The 24177-nt window shown below is 43.4% G+C and overlaps 1 protein-coding gene and 1 pseudogene across 1 annotated transcript in view; one reads left to right on the top strand and one right to left on the bottom strand.

Moving 5' to 3' along the window:
- Positions 1 to 24177, bottom strand: part of UPRT (uracil phosphoribosyltransferase homolog) — a 125500-nt gene that overhangs the window by 63887 nt on the left and 37436 nt on the right. The gene's annotated exons all lie outside the window — the stretch shown is intronic.
- Positions 12177 to 23153, top strand: LOC149119649 (large ribosomal subunit protein eL33 pseudogene; annotated as a pseudogene).

Below are 24177 nucleotides of genomic sequence, written 5' to 3'. Positions count from 1 at the left end.
GAACACTTAAGATTTCTCTTTGCGAATTTCAAGTATAAAATATTATTAACTATAGTCACTGTGCCATACATCAGATTCTCAGGGCTTATTCATTTTATTAAAGATTTATTTATTTATTTGAGAGGTAGAATTACAGAGAGAAGGAGAGACAGAGAGAAAGGATTTCCATCTGCTGGTTCACTCATCAAAATGGTGGCAATGGCTGGAGCTGGGCTGATCCAAAGCCAGGAGCCAGGAGCTTCTTCCAGGTCTCCCACGCAGGTGCAGGGACCCAAGGACTGGGCCATCTTCCACTGCCTCCCCAGGCCATAGCAGAGATCCGGGTCAGAAGTGGAGCAGCTGAGACTCGAACTGGTGCCCATATGGGAGGTCAGCACTGCAGGCAGCGGCTTCACCTACTATACCACAGCGCCAGCCCCGCTTATTCATTTTATAACTAAAATTTTGCACTCTTTGACAACATCTCCCCCAATCTACCCACCCCCACCAAAACTTGAAAACCACCATTCTACTCACTGCTTCTCTGAGTTTGACTTTTTTATATTCCACATATAAGTGAGATCATATAGTATTTGCCTTTCTGTGTCTGGCTTATTTCATTTAGTATAATGGCCTCCACAAATGACAGGTTCTAAAAAAAATTTTAGTCACTTTTCAAATATATGTTGCTAGCTCTTTGAGATTAGTTTACTTGTAGTAAAAAGCTTTCTTTGTGGATCTTATTATTCCTGGTAGGGTATGTGAGCCAGGATACACAGATCGAGCATAGAAGAATAGACCTGGGATAAAAGATACGAAAGAGAAACTGTAAAATGGATGTATTGAGAACTGATGGGAGGGCCGGTGCTGTGGCGTAGCGGGTAAAGCCGCCGCCTGCAGTGCCAGTATCCCATATGGGCACCGGTTTGAGTCCTGGCTGCTCCACTTCCAATCCAGCTCTCTGCTATGGCCTGGGATAGCAGTAGAAGATGGCCCAAGTCCTTGGGCTCCTGAACCCACATGGGAGACCCAGAAGAAGCTCCTCGCTCCTGGTTTTGGATTGGCCCAGCTCCGACTGTTGCAGTCATCTGGGGAGTGAACCAGTGGATGGAAGACCTCTCTCTCCCCTCTCTCTTTCTCTCTCTGTCTCTCTCTGCCTCATCTTCTCTCTGTGTGTAACTCTGACTTCCAAGTAAATAAATAAATATTTTTGAAAGAAAGAAAGAAAGAAAGAAAGAAAGAAAGAAAGAAAGAAAGAAAGAAAGAAAGAAAGAAAGAAAATAACTGATGAGGTGGGCGTTGTGATGCAGTAGGTTAAGGTGCCTCTTGAGACACCCATATCCCATATTGGAGTGACTGGTTGGAGTCTCAGCTACTCTGCTTCAAATCCAACTTACTGCTGATGCATCCTGGGAGGCAACAGATGATGGCTCAAGGCCTTGGGCCACTGCTACCCAAGTAGGAGACCCAAGTGGTTCAACTCTGGCTGTTGGAGGTATTTGGGATTTAAAGAGTGGATGGGAGATCTCTGTCTCTCTGCCTTTCAAGTAAATGCAAACAAATAAGTAAGTAAGTAAATAAATAAATGGTAGGCAATGTGACACAGTGGATTAAACTGCTGCTTGGAATACTGTACCCAATTTCATAGTGCCAGTTTGAGTCCAGGCTCCTCTGCTTCCAGTCCAGCTTCCTGTTAGTTCATCCTGGGATGCAGCAGGTGATGGCCCAAGTGTTTGGGCCCCTACCACCCATGTGGGAAATCCAGATGGAGCTCTGGGCTCCTGGCTTTCACCTTGTGCCCCCCCCTCATTCTACCTTTCAAGTAGATTTTAAAAAAACAAATAAAAATTTACATAAACCAAAGAGAACCACAATTTTGCAGAACCCTGGTACAGCCTTAAGGGTGTAAAGAATAAGGCGAGGGGGCTGATGCTGTGGCGTAGTGGGTAAAGCTGCCACCTGCAGTGCTGGCATCCCATATGGGCGCTGGTTTGAGTCCCAGCTGCTCTACTTCCGATCCAGCTCTCTGCTATGGCCTAGGAAGGCATGGAGGGTGGCCCAAGTCCTTGGGCCCCTGCACCTGTGTAGGAAGACCCAGAGGAAGCTCCTGGCTCCTGGCTTGGATCAGCACAGCTCTGGCTGTTGTAGCTAACCTGGGAGTGAACCAGTGGATGGAAGACCTCTCTCTCTCTCTCTCTCTCTCTCTCTCTCTCTCTCTGCCTCTCCTTCTTTCTCTGCGTAACTCTGACTTTCAAATAAATATTTTTTTAAAAAGAATAAAGTGAGGAATGAGTGCAACATAGCATTTGAAGATGGTGCTGTGGAGAAGTTGGGGAGGGCCAAACCTAAAGGCAAGAAAGTATGGTGCATACTGTAGTATACACCATCATCCCCTGTGAAGAACTCAGGCACTCATACCTGTGATTAGCAGGAATGTTTCCTACCGGGGATCACTAATTCCCTCCACAGGAATTGTTCTAGGCCGAGGAGGGATGTCCCTACACAATGTTTTACACCTTTATCTTCCCCAGGGTAGACTACATCCATTGACAGGTCCAAGTGAGGATACAAAGATGCAGCCCCATGCCTCAATTTGAAACACTCCCGGAAGGGTCATCCCAATGTCAGAGCTCCTCAGGATGTTGACTGAGTCCTCTGTAGCAACTTCTCCTTCTACTCAATTCTGCTTCTTTTATTCTCTCTCAGATGTTGTTCTCAAGATCACTCCCCAATTAACTTCCTGAATGTAAATCTCCACTTCAGAGTCTGTTTTCAGGGGCAGCCAACCTATCGCAGAAAAAAACATAATTCCCAATAAGCCTATTATCAAAGTACGTGTGTGAACTTGATGCTTCAAACTGTCAAAAAATTCAAAAGGAAAGAGGCAATGCTGCCGTTGATTAAACTCCTACTTTGCAAATTGCAGTATCAGACCTGCTTAGCGGATTGGATTGACAAGATTAATTAAATGTGTTCTGGATTTGATTTGTTAAAATGAAGTTATAAGACTATGAACTAACATGCACCTGCTTGCAAAAGTCCCATTACATATCCCTTAATTATTGCTAAGATGAAATTCTCTGGGTAAGTAGGCACCATGTATTATACAGTAATCCCTTCTTCTTCACGGTTTCAGTTTCCATGGTCAACCAAGGGTAAGGAGAAGGGTGAGTACAATACAAAAATGTATTTTAAGAGAGAAAGGGAACGCATTCACATAACTTTTATTTCAGTATATGTTTCAGTATCAGTCTCTTACAGTGCCTAATAAAAAATTAAACTTCATCATAGTTTTGTATATATTGGAAAAAACAGCATATGCAGGGTTTGGTACTACCTGTAGTTTCAAGGGATCTTTGAACATATGCCATACATTGGTTTCAAGCACAATATTTCTGCTGCTTTTAGGCACTCTCTTCACTTGGGGTACCCCATAAGAAAAAATTTAATATCTACTGTTCAAAAGAGGACCAGATTACAAGGCAAGGAGCAGGGATTTCAATTTCTCCATGTGCTGGGCAAGTTTCTTCCTCCCTCTGGGTCTCAGGTTCATCATTCATTAAATGTGCAAATAAGGCTTAGGGTCCTTTGAAGATCCCAGATTATATTCTATTATCAAGCTATCTAGGGCGTTGGTGCTGTGGCATAGCGGGTAAAGCCACTGCCTGCAGTGCCAGTATCCTATATGGGCGCCAGTTCGAATCCCGGCTGCTCCACTTCCAATCCAGCTCTCTGCTATGGACTGGGAAAGCAATAAAAGATGGACCAAGTCCTTGAGCCCTTGCCCCCCACCATGGGAGACCCAGAAGAAGCTCCTGGCTCTGGGCTTCAGATTGGCACAGCTCTGGCCTTTGCGGCCAATTGGGGAGTGAACCAGCGATGGAAGACCTCTCTCTCTCTCTCTCTCTCTCTCTCTCTGTGTGTGTGTGTGTGTGTAAAACTCTGACTTTCAAATAAATAAACCTTTTTTAAAAAATATTTGGGGGCTGGCATTGTGGCACAGTGGGTTGAGCTGTGGTTTGTGACATCAGCATCCCACGTCAGGGTGTCACTTTGAATCCCAGCTGTTCTGCTTTCCTATCTATCTTCCTGCTAATGTGACCGAGAAGTCAGTGGAAGATGACCAAAGTGTTTGGCTCCTACTACCCATGTGGGGAGACCCAGATAGAGTTCTTGGTTCCTGGATTAGGCCTGGCCCAGCCCTGGCTGTCACAGCCATTTGGGGAATGAACCAGCAGATAGAAGATACCTCTCTCTCTCTCTCTCTCTCTGTGTGTGTGATCACTTTGCCTTTCAAATAAATAAATAGATCTTTAAAAGATATATTTGTAGAATGGCATGTTTGTGGAAGACCCCTGAGTGGGATACTGAAGCTCTGAGCAAAGTATCAACCAAGGCTGAACTCTGGCTCCTGCTCCAGGTCCACAATGGTTATATTTCAAATACCACCACACACACACACACACACACACACAACTCTCATCCTCTTCATGTGTTGAGATTATGTGTATATTAGATATGCAAAGTCATGTGACTACAACAGTTGGCAGAATACAGAGGGTACTGGAAATTCACCAATTTGTTTAGACATGGTGAATAGGAACCTGTGCCTGTGGCCACTAGGAAGCAGTATCATGGCCCAAGTCAAGTGATGTACAGAACAAATACCTAATGGCTTTACTGGATGATAGGAGAGAAAAAAGCAGTAAAGGACACTGAGGCACACTTGAGTTCATATACATACCCAAAGCTGGTTTCTGCCCAGTTTGTGATGAGAATAAAAAGGGCTCAAATCTGTTCTGTGTCCTATTTTTTTAAATATCTGTTTGTTTATTATTTGAAAGGAAGCATTACAGAGAGACAGAGGCAGAGCAGAGGCAGAGGCAGAGAGAGAGGTCTTCCATCCACTGTTTCACTCCCCCAAATGCCCACAATAGCCAGGGCTGGGACAGGCTAAAATCAAGAGCTGGGAACTCCACCCAAGCCTCCTAAAGGGGTGGTAGGAACCAAATCACCTAAGCCATCACCTGCTGCCTCCCAGGGTGCACATCAGCAGTAATCTGGAATAAGGAGTGCACCTGGGACTCAAACCCAGGCACTCTGATGTGGGATGCAGAAATCCCAAGCAGCATCTTAACCACCAGGACAAACATCCACCCTGACGTCAATTTTACATGGGGTAGGTAGAAACTGTCTCATTGGGAAGGTGACATAAGAACAAAGACCTGAAGGGAATAAGGATGTAGTCTGCAGAGACAGCTGAAGGAAGAGTGTTCCTGACAAAGGGAATTACCAGTACAAAAGCCCTAAGATGAAAGCAAAGTTGGTGAGTGTATTAGTCTGTTTTTTGTTAATATAATGTAACATGATGAAACATATAACATAAAGGAACATCAAAACATTTGTGGAAAAATGAAATTAAAAAATTAGTTTATTTTGGTGTACAATTGTTTGAAATTTTTGCATAGTTTTTTCAATATGCATTTTCCCCAAACATTCTGAAGTACCCTCATACCTGAGACTGAGTGTTTTTTAAAGAAAAAGAGATTTATTTAGCTCACAGTTTTGGAGGCTAAAAGTCCAAGATTAGGTGGTGCCATTGCTTTGGCCTCTGGTGAGAGCCCCCTTGGTTACATCACATCACAGTAGATAGTATCATGGAGGAAACACATAGGAAAGAGAGAGACTGTGTGGCAAAGACAGGAAGCCAGAGCGTGGGGAGGAGCCAGTCTTGCTCTTTCTTATCAACTGGCTCTCAGGGGGAACTGACTGACTCACCATCAGTTCCTTCAGAGGGACGTTCTGTAGTGAATGAACCATTCTCCCTCTAGGCCCCACCTCTTGAAGGTCCCACCACCTCTTAACATCACCACACTGGGAATCCCACTCGCAACACATTAACCCTTGTTCAGTAAACCACATCTGAACCATCTTAGTAAGTGTTAAGGAGCAGAGTGAGTAGGATGCAGCACAGTGAGCAACGAAAACGTAAAACCAGAGAACAACAGTAATACCAGATGAGGTCACAGAATCAGCTGGGCAGGGAGCACACAGATACTATGGAGTCTTCTGGCCATTGTAAGAACAAGCTTTTTCTCTGATTTGCAAAGATCAGATGGCTTTAAGCAGAGGAGTAAATGATGTTTTAGGTTTTAACAGGATCACCCTGGCATATTAGGAGGTAAAAAGAAGGAGACTCATGTTCAGAATGAATGCAAGGAGACCAGGAGGGAAGCTATTGTAATAATCTAGGGATTAGATAATAGCATTTTGGATCTGAATAGAGGGGTGAGAATGGGTCAAATCTTGGTATGTTTTAAAGAGAGGCAGATTGGACTGGGATAAGAGAGATAGAAAAGAGTCAAAAATGATGCCAAGGTTTCTGATCAAAAGAAAAAAGAGATAAGAATTTCTATTTCTGGGGGCCGGTGCTAAGGCTCAGTAGGTTAAAGCCACAGCCTGCAGTGCCAGCATCCTATATGGGTGCCAGTTCATGTCCTGGCTGCTCCACTTCTGATCCAGCTCTCTGCTATGGCCTGGGAGGGCAGTGGAGGATGGCTCAAGCCTTTGGGCCCCTGTACCCACGTGGGAGAGCTGAAAGAAGCTCCTGGCTCCTGACTTCGAATCAGCCCAGCTCTGGTCATTGTGGCCATTTGGGGAGTGAACCAGTGGAGGGAAGACCTCTCTGTGTCTGTAACTCTGCCTCTCAAATAAATAAATACATCCTTTAAAAGAGTTCAATTTTGAACATGTTGAGATGCTTATTAGATATCCAAGTGGAGATGTTAATCAGAAAGCTAGAGAGATGGTTCAAGTTCAGGGGGATAGGTCCTTGTAGGGGATGTAAATTTGAGAGACAATGCACAGTTGATATTTAAAGTCATGAGACTGAATAGAATCAAGGAAATGGATATAGACAGAAAAAAAGAGTCTGACATGACAGGATGAGTAGCTCTGCTAACCAAATACTCAGCGAAACTGGCTCAAATTAATTTTTTAAGATTTATTTATTTATTTGAAAGTCAGAGTTACACAGAGAGAGAGGCAGACAGAGAGGTCTTCCATCTGATGGTTCACTCCCCAATTGGTTGCAACGGCTGGAGCTGTGCTGATCCGAAGCCAGGGAGCCGGGAGCTTCTTCCGGGTCTCCCACGCAGGTGCAGGGGCCATATTCTACCGTTTTCCCAGGCCATAGCAGAGAGCTGGATCAGAAGTGGAGCAGCCGGGTCTCGAACCGGCGCCCATATGGGATGCTGGCGCTTCAGGCTAGGGTGTTAAGCTGCTGTGCCACAGCGCCGGCCCCTGGCTCAAATTATTTAAGAAAAAAAAAATCTTTAAAGCATCTTGAAATGGTTCTGAGGGCAACAGCAAATGAAGAAACTGCGGTATGTGAATGAGCTTCTCTTTCTCTCTTCCCCTCCTAGCTCTACAAGGCCAGGACTCCACTCCCAACTGCTGCAGCCACGAATACGGGACTCCTCTCCCCCAGCTCTCAACTGGAGGACACTCTTCCCAGAAGATTAAAAATTCTGAATTCTCCCTTTGCCCCCACCTGCTTATTACTGAGGCTAAGTCCTGGACAGCTGTGGTCAAGAGATTGGGGCTCCCTTCATCTTCCCACCTCCCATTAGCAAAATGGAAGCTCTGACATGGGCATGACATGCAAAAATTCTATACACTCAATGAGCCTTCCATGACTGAGGAGGCAGGGGTTCCACATCAAGAGCTGTAAGCTGGGGCTGCCTGAAGTGCCAGCATCCCATATGGGCACCGATTCGAGTCCTGACTGCTCCACTTCCCGTCCAACTCCCTGCTATGGCCTGGGAAAGCAGTAGAAGATGGCCCAAGTCCTTGGGCCCCTATACCCGTGTGAAAGACCTGGAGGAAGCTACTGGCTGCTGGCTTTGGATTGGCGTAGCTCCGGCCGTTGCAGCTAACTGGGGAGTGAACTAGCAGATGGAAGACCTCTCTCTCTCTCTGCTTCTCCTTCTCTCTCTCTGTAACTCTTTCAAATAAATAAATAAATTTTTTAAAAAAAGAGCTATAAGCTGAGAAGACCTCAGGCTCCTGCACCTCTGCACTGAGTGTACACCTCTAGTGCTCAGCATCTAGAGTGGATGTGGATGTGTCACTCAGAAAGAATCTTGTCACTGTCTCCACTTCCAAGTTCAGAGCCCCAGTATAGTGTTTTGTTTTTTCCTGGTTCTGGGGGCAGCAGGACCAGTTATGTAAAACATAACTCCCAATCAAACTAGTCTAGTTGGGTAAGACCCCATTTAAAACAGGAACAGTGTTTGATAGAGTAAAAAATTTCCCTGTACCCTGTACAGAAAAGAATGCATAGGTTTTTGTGGGACTCTTGAGTTATTGGTGGACTTTCATTCCCCCATTTAACTCAGTGTCTACACCCTCTATATCAGCTCATTGCAGAGGAATTGGCTCCCATACCTGAAAATGCTTGGTATATAGATGAGTCCAGCAGGGGGAACCCGAGTGTCTGAACTGGTGCAGCAGTACAACCTGCCACTGATCCTATCTGCCAATGGACAGAGCTACAGACACCATTCTGAGATTGTTAAGAGTTAGGTATAAGGAATGGGGCATAAAGATTCAGCTTGACATGACTGCAGCCATTTTGGATGGAACCACCATCTTGCCCTTTAGGTAACTCTTACGGTATTCCCAAACCCTAGCAGGTAAACAAAGTCACTAAGATAATCTGCTTTTATCTGACAGTCTTATCTGATGCCCATGAGCATCAGTGACTCAAGAGCCAAGCCCACTGGTTGTTTGCACTGACAGTTGGGCAGTGAATTGAGGCCTCATACTGCAGATGGCAGAATAGCAATATGAATAATGATCTATACTAGAAAAGCCTTTCTGGGGAGCCATGATGTGGCAACAGTGGGAACAGCTACATGAACTTCAGGTTCATGTATCTGCTTCATGTTCCCCCTGGGAACATGGAAGTTGATGCCTTGACTAAAGTTTGGATCCTGGTTCTGACCCAAACAGCTGATCTGTCCCTGTGAGTACATAACAAGAGTGAACATCAGAATGCTAAAGTGGGATGGGGCAAGGCTAAGGAAGAATCATCTCTAAAATATGGTGACACAATGTTACATAATCCTTGAGTGTGCAACTCTGCCACTTGGCACACATGCAGGGACAGATACACTGAGCCACCCAACCTGTGAGAAATTGGCAGGTAGAGTACACTGGCCCTTTGCCAAACAAAAAGGGACACAAATGCCCTCTGTGTGTAGCTGCAGCTACTGACCTTATAAAAGCATTTCTCGCAAGAGAGTTAACTAAACTGTCACCATTGGAAGTCTAGAAAACTTTGATAATGAATGAGGCACCCACTTTACAAAGCATGCTGTCTAAGATTGGGTTCAAATACTTGATGTGTCATGGTGCTTTCATCTGCCATATAACCCCCAGACAGTGGGATTGGTGGAGAAGGAAAAAACAACTCGGTAAAGCAACAAGTATAGGCTCTCTTAGGTAATGCCACCTTGGTCAGCTGACCTGAAGTCCTAGAGAAGAGTCAATAAATTTATTTATTTTTCAAAAGATTTATTTATTTATTTGAAAGTCATAGTTATATGGAGAATGGAGGGGCAGAACGAGAGCGAGAGTGAGAGAGAGAGAGGTCTTCCATCCGCTGGTTCACTCCTCAATTGGTTGCAACGGCCAGAGCTGCACTGATCCAAAGCCAGGAGCCAGGAGCTTCCTCCAGGTCTCCCATGTGGATGCAGGGGCTCAAGGACTTGTGCCATATTCTACAGCCTTCCCAGGCTATAGCAGAGAGCTAGACCAGGAAGTGGAGCAGCCGGGACTCGAACAGCGCCCATATGGGATGCCAGCATTGCAGGTGGCGGCTTTACCTGCTATGCCACAGCCCCGGCCCCAAGGGTCAATAAATTTAAATACCCACACAGCTGGCATCCTGTCACTTATGAGTACCTGTGGGATCTGGCTTTGGCTTTGTGTCCAAGCTATACATGCAGCGGCTATACTGCCTGGGTTGAGACACAGACATTGTTGTTTCAGATATCACAAATGCTAAGTCCAGGGGGAGGGGACAATTAAATGAAAGCTCAAGTGGTTTGTTGCCCCAGAGTGGATCAGATATTTCCTGCTGCAGTGTAAGGAGTCTCTAGCCCACTTAAATTGATGCCCATTGATCCTGCTGGGCTCTGGATCCATGGGTGTGACTTGTGCTCTGAGTGTGCTAAAGAAAATACTGCAGGACTCTAAAATCAGCTTATTGGTCAGGCATGCCATTTCTCTGTTAATTTTAGGAATTACTGATGGATCCTACCTTGTTGGCCAATGTGTGTGGTCTGCCCCACAGCACCGGCCCCCAGCTGCTGCTGCCATGTTGTCAAACAGAGATGATGCTATTAGCAGTATCTTCCTGGATAGTGCAGATTTGCCGATAAAAGTCTCCACTAAACATGTATGCTTTCATTCATAACTGTGGAGTGATGATGTTTTTGCTGTTCTTTCTGCTGGAATCTGTTTTTGATTGCCATCATTTGCATAATCATCTTTTCTCTCTTTTTGTGCATGTTCCTCTTGCTGCTGTGGATTCTGCCTACAGGCTGGACAAATGGCTGCTTAACACTCTGCCAACACAATGTTAAAAACACATGTCAGGCTCAGGGAATACCACAGAAGAAGAAGGCATGTGAAATTGTAAGTTAGTTATAAGGAATGGGGCAGGCGCTGTGATGTAGCAGGTAAAGATACCACCTGCAGTGCCAGCATCCCATATGAGCACCAATTTGAGTTCCGGATGCTCCACTTCTGATCCAGCTCTCTGCTATGGCCTGGGAAAGCAGTAGAGGATGGCCCAAGTCCTTGGGCCCCTGTACCCATGTGGGAGACCTGGGAGAAGTTCCTGGTTCCTGGCTCTGAATCAGCCCAGCTCCGGCCCTTGCAGCTATCTGAGGAGTAAGCCAGGGGATAGAAGACCTCTCTCTCTCTCTCTCTTTCTCTCTCTCAGCAACTCTGCCTTTCAAATAAATAAATAAATCTTTTTTAAAAAAAGGAATGGGGAATAGAGATTCAGCTTGACATGACTGCAGCCATTTTGGATGGAACCACCATCTTGCCCTTTAGGTAACTCTTAAGGTCATCCCAAGTCCTCACAGGTGAACAAAGTCATTAAGATAATCTACTGCTTTTATCTGACATTTGGAATGTCTCTTATCTGAAGTCCAGAATGTCTCTTATGAATATTAATATTTCTTGAAAAACTCCAGGTGTGTTCAATTAGCCATAACCCACCTTTGTACATACATTTTTTTCTACTGCCTTGTGATGCAGGGATCCATTTTCTCAAAGCCACCAGAGAGCATATTTCTGTCTGTAAAGCCCCCCCCCAATAAATTACATTGTGTGTAACAATAAATAAATAAAATGACAGAAGCTATTAACAGATATGCTTCATTGAAGGCATGAAAACAAACGGAAAACCTTCTAATGACCTGAATAGAAGAACACAGAGGCATATTCCTCTTGGCACTATAACCATCATGACCAAATCAAGAAGTTTATTGGCAATGTTGTAAGAAAAGCCTGAACTCAACTGTGGATGTTGAATTTATCGCTAGCTCTGGGTGGCTTAAACAATTCAAGAAGTGGTATTAATCACATAATATGAAAGGGAGTGATGAGTCTGTGAGGGTGATATGAAGGCAGCTGAAGAATTTTGGGAAACTCTAGATAACCTGATTATGGAGGAGAATTGCTTGCAAGAGTGTATCTTCATTATAGTTGAAACCTCCCTATTATGGAAATGGATGCCTTGAAAGACTTTTGTACGTAAGGAGACCAAGCCAGTGGCCCGTTTCAAGGCTTTTAAGAACAAGATGACAGTCTTGCTTGGGGGCAACGTTGCAAGCTATAAATTAAAACACTTGGAACAGTGAGAACCCAAGGGCCTTCAAGCATATCAGTAAGGACATACTGCCCACACTACAGGAACAATCAGAAGTCATGAATGGCTCAGCTCCTCATCCAGGGCACTCTCCTGAATTGTTATGCCAGTGAAATGGAGAAGTGCTGTTTGGAAGGTAATGTACCTCTCAAGAGTTTTTTTACTGTTGCAAATGCTCCCACACATCCTCCTTTTATTGACCTTCATCACAATATCGAAGTTGTGTTTCTCCTTTTTGATCAAACCAATGGATCAAGGAGTTCTGGCAGATTTTAAGGCCTACTACCTGAGGAAGATCTTTGCCCAGGTTATTGTTGCAACTGAGGAAGACACCGACACTGATGCAATTCTGGAAGGATTATACCATCTACACATCAAGAAACTTGCTTGGGCTTGGAGTGTATGCATGACATCTAGAAGAAGACACTCAAGAAGTTAGTTCCCAGGCTGATGCTGTGGCATAGTAGGTTAGGTCTCTGCCTGTGGCACCGGCATCCTATGTGGGTGCCAGTTGGAGTCCAGCTCTGGTGATGGTCTAGGAGGGCAGTGGAGGATGGCCAAGATGCTTGGGCGCCTGAACTCACATGGGAGACCTGGAGGGCGCTTCTGGCTCCTGGTTTTGGGGAGTGAACTAGCGGATGGAAGACCTCTCTCTGTCTCTCCCTCTCTCTGTCTGTGAATCTGCCTCTCAAATAAATAAATAAACAAATATTAAAAAAACGCATTGGGGGAGTGGGCCAACGGAGGGAAGACCTTTCTCTCTGTCTCTCTCTCACTGTCTATAACTCTCTCTGTGTGTGTCTCTCTCACTGTCTAACTCTGTCAAAAAAAAATAACAGTTCCCAAATTCAAAAGATTTCCAAAGAATGAAGAGGTCGCAAAAATCACCAGGCTGGTGGTTAAGATGGCAAACAACTTTAACCTGGGTGTGATGAGGATGGCATTGAAGAGCTCCTGGAAGTGCTTCTTAAGGACTTGTTGGAAATGAAATTTGAATATATAGCTGAAGTGAGGGCAAGAGAAAAGGAAACTGCAGGAGAAGAAACAGAAGATTCCCAAAAAAATTCATAGTGAAGGGTGCAGTGGAAGCTTATGCAGACCTCAACAAGCTCCTTAAACATTGTGAAACATGGACTGTAACACTAACATGTTTTAATTAATAGAGAGGAAAGTTCACAATGCATTATCTGATGACAAGCAAATTTATGATAAAAAAAAAAAAGAAGAAGAAAGAAATCCAAGCAAACCACCATTGGATATACTGCTGAAAAAAGTAACACCTCCTCAAGAAGAGCCCCAAGCAGGTCCCTCAAGAAGTGTCCCAGGAGGAGACATTGTTACCGTAGAAGATGTCAGTTCCAGGCATTTGATTGCCCCAGAAGACCTTCCAGCAGAACAAGATGTGGAGGTGGACAGTGATATGAGGATCTTGACCCTGTGTAGGCCTAGACAAACATGTGTGCTTTTGTCTTAGTTTTTATCAAAAAGTTTTAAAAGTTAAAAAAAATTTTAAAAAGAAAAAAGCTTGTAGAATAAGGATATAAAGAAAGGAAATATTTTTGTACAGCTGTACAATGTGTTTGTAGGTTTTTAAAAAAGGTTTATTTGAATGGTAGAGAAGGGGGGAAAGGCGGGGGGGAGAAATCATCCTTCCACTGCTTCATTCCCCAAATGGCTGCAACAGCCGGGGCCAGTAGAAGATGCCCAAGTCCTTGGGCCCCTGCATCTGTGTGGGAGACTCGGAAGAAGCTCCTGGCTCCTGGCTTCAGATCAGCACAGCTCCTGCCGTTGTGGCCATCTGGGGAGTGAATCAGCAGATGGAAGACCTCTCTCTCTCTCTCTATCTCTGCCTCTCCTCTCTCTGTGTAACTCTTACTTTCAAATAAATAAATAAATCTTTTTTCAAAAGAGTCAAAGTTGTACAAAGGGGTCATTTGTCTCTCATCTTTTGCTACCTTATTCCCATTTTCCCATTCTGTTCATCCTTTTCACAACCACCCTATATAAATTTTTTAGAAGATTTATATACTTTATTATTTTTTAAAAAAGCTTTTATTTAATGAATACAATTTTCATAGGTATAACTTTAGGAATATAGTGGTTTTTCCCCCCATACCTGCCCTCCCACCCCCACTCCCATCCCACCTCCTACTCCCTCTCCCATCCTATTCTTCAATAAGATTCATTTTAAATTAACTTTATATACAGAAGACCAACTCTATACTAAGTAAAGATTTCTTTTTTTTTTTTTTATTTATTTTTTTTTTATTTTTGACAGGCAGAGTGGACAGTGAGAGAGAGAGACAGAGAGAGAAAGGTCTTCCTTTGCCGTTGGTTCACCCTCCAATGGCCGCCGCTGCAGCCGGCGCACCGTGCTGATCCGATGGCAGGAGCCAGGATCCAGGTGCTTTTCCTGGTCTCCCATAGGGTGCAGGGCCCAAGCACCTGAGCCATCCTCCACTGAACTCCCTGGCCATAGCAGAGAGCTGGCCTGGAAGAGGGGCAACCGGGACAGAATCCGGCGCCCCGACCGGGACTAGAACCCGGTGTGCCGGCGCCGCAAGGTGGAGGATTAGCCTATTGAGCCACGGCGCCGGCCAGGATTTCTTTTTTTAAAGATTTTATTTATGTATTCAAAAGTCAGAGTTACACAGAGAGAGGAGAGGCAGAGAGAGAGAGAGAGAGAGAGAGAGAGAGAGATACAGGTCTTCCATCCGATGGTTCACTCTCCAACTGGCTGCAACAGCTGGAGCTGCGCTGATCTGAAGCCAGGAGCCAGGAGCCAGGAGCTTCTTCCTGGTCTCCCATGCAGGTGTAGGGGTCCAAGGACTTGGGCCATCTTCTACTGCTTTCCCAGGCCATAGCAGAGAGCTGGATCAGAAGTGAAGCAGCCGGGACTAGAACCAGTGCCCATATGGGATGCCAGCACTGCAGGCCAGGACTTTAACCCACTGCGCCACAGTGCCGGCCCCCTACTAAGTAAAGATTTCAGCAGTTTGCACCCACACACATACACAAAGTATAAAGTACTGTTTGAGAACAAGTTTTACAGTTAATTCTCATAGTACAACTCATTGAGGACAGAGGTCCTACATGGGGAGCAGGTGCACAGTGACTCCTGTTGTTGATTTAACAACTGGCACTCTTACTTATGACGTCAGTGATCACCCAAGGCTCTTGTCATGAGCTGCCAAGGCTATGGAAGCCTTTTGAGTCCACAAACTCCATCAGTATTTAGACAGGGCCCTAAGCAAAGCAGAAATTCTCTCTTCCCTTCAGAGAAAAGTACATCCTTCTTTGATAGACACTTCTTTCCACTGAACCACCCTATATAAATAACAAACCTGATTATACTTCTATTATTTCTTTTGCACAAATGAGCACATAGGTTTTCTTGTATTTCTTTTTCTTTCATGAATGGTAATGTGCTATTCTTTTGTACATTACTTTCTTCACCTAACAGTATGTCATAGAAATCATATCAAGGCAGTTCATCACTCTTTCGTTCTTTTTACAGCTGTATAGAACATGTGACAGACTCTAAAGTTGCTCCATGATCTCTACCTCCTAGTATCCACACCCTTATGCAATTCCATTCCCTTGAGTGTGGGAGTGGCTTGTGAATTGCCACTAACCAACAGATCATGAAAATATGATGGAATGTCACTTCCATGATTATGTTGCATGACATTGTCACTTTCGTCTTGTTAGCAGGCTCTCTATATTGAGTCCTCTCCTGCTAGCTTTGATGAAGGAAGCCAACATATGGAGAGGTCCATATGGCAAAGAACTGCAGGAAGCTTTCAGCTGTTGAGAACAATTCTGGCTGACAGCCAACAAGTAGCTGAGGCTCTTCGTCTAACAATCTTCAAGGTACTGAATTCTGCCAACAACCATATGAGTTTGGAAGATCATCCTTCCCCAGTTGAGCCTCAAGTGATTCCCAGCCTTGTCGAACACCCTTGATTGCAATCTTATAAGGGACCCTGAAGTAGAAGACCCAGTTAAAATATGCCAGGGGTCCTGATCCGCCGGATCTGTGAAATAATAAATATGTGTTTATGATCATTTATTATTATTTACTACTGCAGAACAATATATAACTAAAAAATACTTCATTGTTTGGACATGGCATGGTTTATTTGACCACTCTCCTGTGTGTGAGTATTTAGGTTGTTTCCAATATTTCAAAATTTATTTTTGTACATGGTTATATAGTATTTTGGGAAATCAGAGAGCAACTCTCTCCCTTTTATCAGACCTCCAGAGCTCAAGGTAAGGTTCAGAAATTATATTCAAGGTACCAAGGGTTTTGAAATAAGCCCATTAAGTGAAAGGTCTATGTGAATTAATTAGTCAGTTCCTAACTTTAAAACTCTGAGTACCATGGTTTAGTTCACCTTGAAATGGTATAAGAAAAATGTTTAAGGAATCACGCTGACCAGGAGTGAGACTCGGAGTTAATAAGATCTGAGTTTGGGGCCGGCACTGTGGAGCAGTAGGTTAATCCTCTGCCTGTGGCCCTGGCACCCCATGTGGGCACTGCTTCGAGTCCCAGCTACTCCTCTTCTAATCCGGCTCTCTGTTATGGCCTGGGAAAGCAATAGAAGATGGCTCAAGTGTTTGGGCCCCTGCACCCACATGGGAGACCCAGAAGAAGATACTGGCCCTTGGCTTTGGATTGGCTCATCTCCAGCTATTGCGGCCATTTGGGGAGTGAACCAGCAATCAGAAGACCCTTCTTTCTGTTTCTCCCTCTCACTATCTGTAACTCTATTTCTCAAATAAATAGATAAAATCTTTAAAAAGAAAAAAATCTGAGTTTGAATCCTAGATTTGCCCCTTAGTAGGAAAGTGAACTCAATAAATTTACTGAAACTCTCTGAGGCTTAGCTTTTTCATCTACAAGAAAACAGAAATAATAAAGTCTTTTTATGGTGGTTATTGTGAGGGTTAAATATGGTATCAAATATACAGTTCTGAACATACAGAAGACTTATTGTAAGTTACCTTGTGTCTCTTCCTTTCTTTTCTCATCCCCTCTCATTAATCAAGGAGAAAAGAATAAGAATAGAAATCACAGAAATAAGTAATAAAATAATTACACATATTCTGGGCCTTTGGGAACCATCTCAAGAATTTACATAAAGTTAATCATAGAAATGGTGTCCTTGCTTGAAATACCTTTCCTTTTCTCTCTGCTTCTCTGACCTTTCTTTTATCCAAATTTATTTGACACTCACAACCTATGCCACAAACACAAAGCCCTTAATCATTTTTACATATTTATTCAATAAGAATTTATTGAACACCTAATACTTTGCTGGCATCATTAGCATAGCCACACTCTATACAAGATCATAGCATGAAAGAGATTTGGATACAACTTTGTCGAACATCAGACTTTTATGGATCAGAGGAACTAGTCCAGAAGGAGGAAATCAGTTACCCAAAATCCCATAGCAAATTAATAGCAGAATCATGATTAGAACCCAGGTTTCCTGACACTTGAGTCAATGCTAATCCCACAATTTGTGGTGGCTCTTCTGGTTCTTTTTTATACAGTCCATAAGTTTACCAAAGAACCTTTGTGAGAAGAGCAAAACAACCTAAAATTAGTAAGTAGCTAACAGCAGGCTGGCTGCCCAGGGCAACGTACTGTTGATGGATGGTGAGATTTCGACAGATGGATTTCTCCATCCCTTTCCAAACTCTAGCTAGTTGATAAATGAATCACTTATTTGTCCCTATTCTGACAGGATTTTTTTTCTGTCTCCTCTGCCCTCCCTGCACTCAGGCTAGGCTCATTAGAGGAATGAAAGAACCCTTAGATATTTGGGCCTGCATCTTGGCTTCTTGCCTCCAACTCAGAAGTCAACAGAACACATTCTGGTTAAGAACAACTCTTTGGGGGGCTGGCACTGTGGCCATAGAAGGTTAAGTCTCTGCAGGCAGTGCCGGCATCCCATATGGGTGCCAATTCGAGTCCCAGCTGTTCCTCTTCCAATCCAGCTCCTTGCTAATGCACCTGGAAAATCAGTGGAAGATGGCCCAAGTCTTTGGGCTCTTAACACCTACATGGGAGACCCAGAAAAAGCTCCTCGCTCCTGGCTTCGGCCTGGCCCAGCCCTAGCTGTTATGGCCATTTGGGGAGTGAACCAGTGGATAGAAGATCTCTCTCTCTCTCTCTCTCTCTCTCTCTTTTTCTCTTTGTATTTCTACCTTTCAAATAAATAAATAAATCTTAAAAAAAAAAGAACAACTCTCCAATGTATAGACTGGTTTACAACAAAACTTTTCTGGGACCCATAGTTGTTGTAGGAAGAAACATGGAAGCAGGAATCCTGGTCCATCTCTGGGCACCAAATTCAATTTTATTCAATTCAAAAGAGTATCTTTAATGTTCCAGTCACTGTCTTATCTCCAGGGATATAGCAATTAGCACAACACTGCTTCTGTCTTCAAGGAACTTACAGTGTAGTCAAGTTCACTGTCATGATCACAAACCATTATGATACAAGGAAATTTGAAACAGGTGCTATGAAAGAAGTCCAACTAGTCTACTGTAGAGGGAATAATTATTTTTCCAGTAAGACAAATAGAATTGGCTTTTAAAAAGCTTATATTTTAGTTAGTTCCTGAAGGATAAGTGTTTCAGCAATTAAAGAACAAGTAGGGGACATTTTGGCCTTAAGAACTGCAAGAGACAAAGGCCAGGAGTGACCTAGCTCCAAAAAGACATTACAGGAGTTTAGGATGAGTGGAGAAATATTGTATAAGATGACTCTAGCAAGGTCAAATCATAGATAACTATGTTCACATGTTTGGGTTTAAATCTGTAGGTAGGTTTTTGAGAAAAAGAATGATGTAATTCAAATTCTGTTTTAAAAGAATAATTCTGACAGCAATGTGGGGCTTGTAGTACCAGACAAGACTAGAAGCAGGAAGAAGCTATTGCAAAAGCGAGAGTGAGAGATAATGATGGTCTGGGCTAGGACAATGGCAGAAGAGATGTAACAAAGGAACTAGATTACCAAGATACTGTGGAAGTAGAATGGATGGAACAGGCAAATTAGCTTACCGTAGCTAGAAACAAAGAGAAAGGAGCTAAGGAATTTCATCTGCAGTACAAATTGAACCACAATTAGTCAAAGTAGGGAATTAAGAGGAGAAACAAGTTTGGGAGGTGGGAAGATGATAGAAATGATGAATTTAAGGATCCTATAATATATCCAAATGAACGTTTTGTGGTCAGCTGATAGCACAGAGGTCTGAAGCTCAGGAGAGAAAGATAGGCTGGAAGTCAATATCTGAGATTCATCCAAATATAGTCAATAACTGAAGTCATTATATGACATCAGCCAGAAGGAGAGAATGAACTAAGAAAAGAATGGACCCAAGAATGCAGTATTCAATAATTGCCCAAAACTTGGGCCTGGACTCATCTTTCTGTTATACACAGGAATATGAGTATATAAATTCATGAGTGGGGCCGGCACCATGACTCAGTTAATTCTCTGCCTGTGCCGCCTGCATCCCATATGGGCGCCGGGTTCTAGTCCCGGCTGCTCCTCTTCTAGTCCAGCTCTCTGCTGTGGCCCGGGAAGGCAGTGGAGGATAGCCCAAGTGCTTGGACCCCCGCACCCACATGGGAGACCAGGAGGAAGCTCCTGGCTCCTGGCTTCCGATCAGCGTAGCTCCAGCCGTAGCGGCCTTTTGGGGGAGTGAACCAATGGAAGGAAGACCTTTCTCTCTGTCTCTCTCTCTCTCTCACTGTCTATCTGTCAAATAAATTTAAAAAATTCATATGAGTGAAAAGTTATGAAGGGAAATTTTACTTTCTCCTTTCCATAATTGGTTACTCAAAATTTTTGCCACAAGCATTAATTACTCTTGAAAATGGAAGACAACGCATTGTGTCGAAAGAACACATTATAAAACAATGTTTTCACCATTGTGACATACTATTTTTACTTCTCTATGTTTCTTTCCAGTCTCCATCAGTATATTATATAAAGATGTGCTTACACAGTGCTCACATACAATTTTTGTACTTTATTAAATTTAGTCTTCCATTTATTTTTTTAGATTTATTTATTTAAATGATTTATTTATTTATTTATTTGAAAGGTAGAGTGACAGAGAGAGGGAGAGACAGAAAGAGATCTTCCATTTGCTAGTTCATTCCTCAAATGGCCACAATGGCCAGGGCTGGGTCAAGCCAAAATCAGTAGCCTGGAACTTCATTTGGTCTCCCACATGGGTGACAGGTACTCAAACACTCAGGCCATCTTCTGCTGTTTTCCTAGGCACATTAGAAGGCAGGTGGATCAAAAATGGAACATCTGAGACTCAAACCGGTATTCATGTGAGATGCCAGCATTGCAGGCAATGGCTTAACCCATTAACCCACTATGCCACATGCTGGCACCTATTTAATTTATGTTTTATATATGTTATATATAAAACATAAAATATATATATAAACATATATATGGATATATATATATATATAGAGAGAGAGAGAGAGAGAGAGATCTTCCATCTGCTGGTTCACTCTTCAAATACCCACAATGGCCAGGGCTGGGCCAGGCCGAAGGCAGGAGGTTGGAACTCCATCTGGATCTGCCACATGGGGTGGCATGGACTCAAATACTTGAACCATAATCTGCTACCTTCCAGGGTGTGTATTATCCAGAAGCTGGATCATAAACAGAGTAGCTGGCATTCAAATCAGGCACTTTGATAAGAGATGCCAGCATCCCAAGTGGCAACTTAACTGCTGTGTCAAGCACCTGGACCCTTGTTTTTCATTTTAATTCACAGTTTTCACATATATCCTTTTCCGAGTTCTATGGAATTCCTTCAGGTTGATGTACCATCATTTCCTTAGCCATTTTCCTATTTCCTAAATACTGTTTTCAAAAACCATCAATAAGAATTCCTCATTGTCCCCTCATTGTCTCCTGAGGACAGTGGTGAGAATGAGGGAGAATGCAGTTCTGAATGATTTGGACTTAATAGTCTCCAAATCCTTTCACATTATCAAAATCAGAATAGTCACGGTTCTGTTTCCACTCAATCACTGCCTATGAGTTAAAATCCTTCCTTCTCAGGGCTGGCACTGTGGCATGGCAGGTAAAGCTGCCAATTGCGATGCCAGCATCCCCTGTGGGCTCCACTTCAATTCCCAGCTGCTCCACTTCTGATCCAACTCCCTGCTAATGTGCCTGGGAAAGCAACGGAAGATGGCCCAAGTGCTTGGGCCCCTGCCACCCATGTGGGAGATCTGGAAGAAGCTTCTGGCTTCAGACCAGTCCAGCTCCCTCTGTTTCTACATCTCTCTCCATAACTCTGACTTCCAAATGAAAAAATAAATCTCTTTGTTTAAAGATTTATTTTATGTATTTGATAGAGTTACAGAGAGAGGGAGAGAGGGAGAGAGAGAGAGGGAGAGAGGGAGAGGGAGAGAGAGAGAGAGAGAGAGAGAGGTCTTCCACAATGGGTTCACTCTGCAAATGACCATAATGGCCAGAGCTGGGCCGATCCAAAGCCAGGAGCCAGGAGTTTCATCCAGGCCTCCCATATGGGTGGATCTCCCATATGGGTGCAGGGGCCCAAGGACTTGGGCTATCTTCCACTGCTTTCCCAGGGGCATTAGCAAAGAGCTAGATCGGATGTGGAGCAGCTGGGACTCAAACCAGTGCCCATATGGCACGCCAGTGCTGCAGACTGGGGCTTTAACCCACTGTGCCACCGTGCCGGCTCCATAAATAGATCTTTTTAAAAAAAATTCTTCCTTCTACAAGTTTCCACAGTTTAAGTATGAGGCCATACCTTTAAATTTCTGTAGCTTCACGGTTTATTTGAGGCTTATAAATGGCCTCTCAGCTCCCTCAATATGTTTTGGACAGGACTATAGATTAAGCCCTTGGTCAACAGCATACTACCGAATCAAAACTACTACACCTAACTCTGCCCTTAGCTTCTGGGGTGTGCCTTTGTACCCATCCCAAAATCTGTTTTCTAAGCTTGCATATGTTTTAGCTTCATCTCCAAGTTTAGCTCTTTACCTGTTTGTTCCCATGGTTTTCAACCCACTATGTCATCCATTTATGGTTTATCACCTCTTGTCCCCACTTCCTGTTCTTTCTTAGCCTAGTATTCCCCATGTTGACTCCCTAGTTCTGCACTTCTCTCTTTTGGCCTCAGAAGTATCTCCAGGAAGAGCTTCAAATCGTCTCTGGCCAGTGAGGCTCAGGATTGCTGAGCCCTGCAGGATCAGGTACTGAGCTGTCATTTCCTGACTTCCCCCTTAACAAATCAACTTTTTCTCCAAATGTAACTTCTATTTGAATTCCTCTCTTCTGTGTTGTCCAACTCTGGACAGAGTAACAATGGCTGCTCTCTCATAATTGTAGATTCACAGATAAATCTGATAGATAACACTTTCTGTTTCAGTAGAAAGCATAAATCTAAGTATGAATTACTATTATAGTAATAATTACATAATACCAATACTTGACTATGTTACTAGTCATAAGCAAAAGTGACAACAGGATTGGGCAAACATAATATGATCACCCCTGTAAGTTCAAATTACTAAAGAAATAGATTTATTTTTCCATTTTAAGACTGACACTTCTGTCTGAAGCTGTATTTGATGGTTTATGGTGCTTGGGCCCCTGCACCCATGTGAGAAACCTGCAAGAAGCTCATGGCTCCTGGCTTCAGATCAGTACAGCTCTAGCTGTTGCAGCCATTTGGGGAGTTAACCAGCAAATGGAGGATCTCTCTCTCTCTCTCTCTCTCTCTCTCTCTCTCTACCTCTCCCTCTGCCTCTCTGTAACAATACCTTTCAAATAAATAAATCAATCTTTAAAACAATGTTTCTGGAAGGCTGTGGTGCAAGATCAATTTTGCTGGCTAAAAAAACTGGGGACTCTGGAACTAAAGAGAGTGCACAGCTCTTCTTAAAATGGAAGGTTTTTATGCGAACTATGAAATGGAAATTGATTTGGACAAGACCTATGTTTGTGTGTACAAAGCCAAGAACAACACAGTGACTCCTGGCAACCAACCAAACTAACCCAGGGTAATCTGAGGAAAGGTTACTCATGTCCAGGGAAACAGTGGCATAGTTTCTGTCAAATTCCAAGGCAATCTTCCTGCTAAGGCCATTGGATACAATATCCATGTGATGCTATACCCCTCGAGGATTTAAACTATTGAAAAGGAGATAAATAAAGTTAGATTTGAAAAGAAAAGAAAAGAAAAGAAAAGAAATCCCAATTCTTTTGCTTGACACCCTTGGCCTTCCATGATATATTCTAAATCTGTTCCAGTCTTATCAGCTGTTACTTGTCCTCATACACCTAATAACAGATCCCTATTTATGTCATGTTATTCTTCGTGGAATGCCATTTCCTAACTTTTCAGACATTTATCTTGGGTAAGCATTTTATATGCAAAATATCTTAAATAATCCTCCCAATAGTCTGATGTGGTAGGTATAATTGTTACTCATCCATATTTTCCATCTTTATAGCTCTCATTTTTATAGATGAGGAAACTGCTGCTTAATTGGGTGAAATAGCACAGCAAAAGATACAGAGGTAGTTAGTGATGGCACTGGGATTTGAACCCAATTTAGTTTCATTCTTGAATCCATATGGTACTCAAATAAATTGTTGGGGGCTGGCACTGTGACATATGGTTAAGCCACCATATGCAGTGCCGACATTTCATATGGGCACCAGTTCAAGTCCCAGCTGCTCCACTTCTGATCCAGCTCTCTGCTGATAGCCTGGGAAAGCAGTAGAAGATGGCCCAAGTCCCTGGACCCCTGCCAGCCACATGGCTTCAGCCTGGCCCAGCACTGGCTGTTGCAGCCATTTGGGGGAGTGAACCAGCAGATTGAAGACCTCTTTCTCTCCCTCCATCTTTCAGTAACTCTGCCTTTCAAATAAATAAAACAAATCTTTAAAAATATATGTATTATTATTGGACCTACAGGCATTCTCCAAGGACTAAATTAAACGGGAATCTGTGCTTTACAAAAGACCCAGTTTTACTCTGTTAATCTGTAATCTGTGGCCACTGAAGTCAGGGTCAGGCCCTTGCTTGGTGGTGGGAAATAGATCACGACATTTGCCATTTCATTCCTTTGCTATCCTAACAGTTTATGTGTTCAGGTTTGAAAAGGCAGGCACTTGAGGAAGGTGCTAATTTTCTCCCATACACTTTGC

This window comes from Oryctolagus cuniculus, chromosome X (genome assembly GCF_051225735.1).
Source record: "Oryctolagus cuniculus isolate XC-2025 breed Fujian yellow rabbit chromosome X, ASM5122573v1, whole genome shotgun sequence".
Lineage (NCBI taxonomy): Eukaryota > Metazoa > Chordata > Mammalia > Lagomorpha > Leporidae > Oryctolagus > Oryctolagus cuniculus.
The sequence above is the reverse complement of the archived record's forward strand: the minus strand, read 5'-3'. Positions and strand labels throughout refer to the sequence as shown.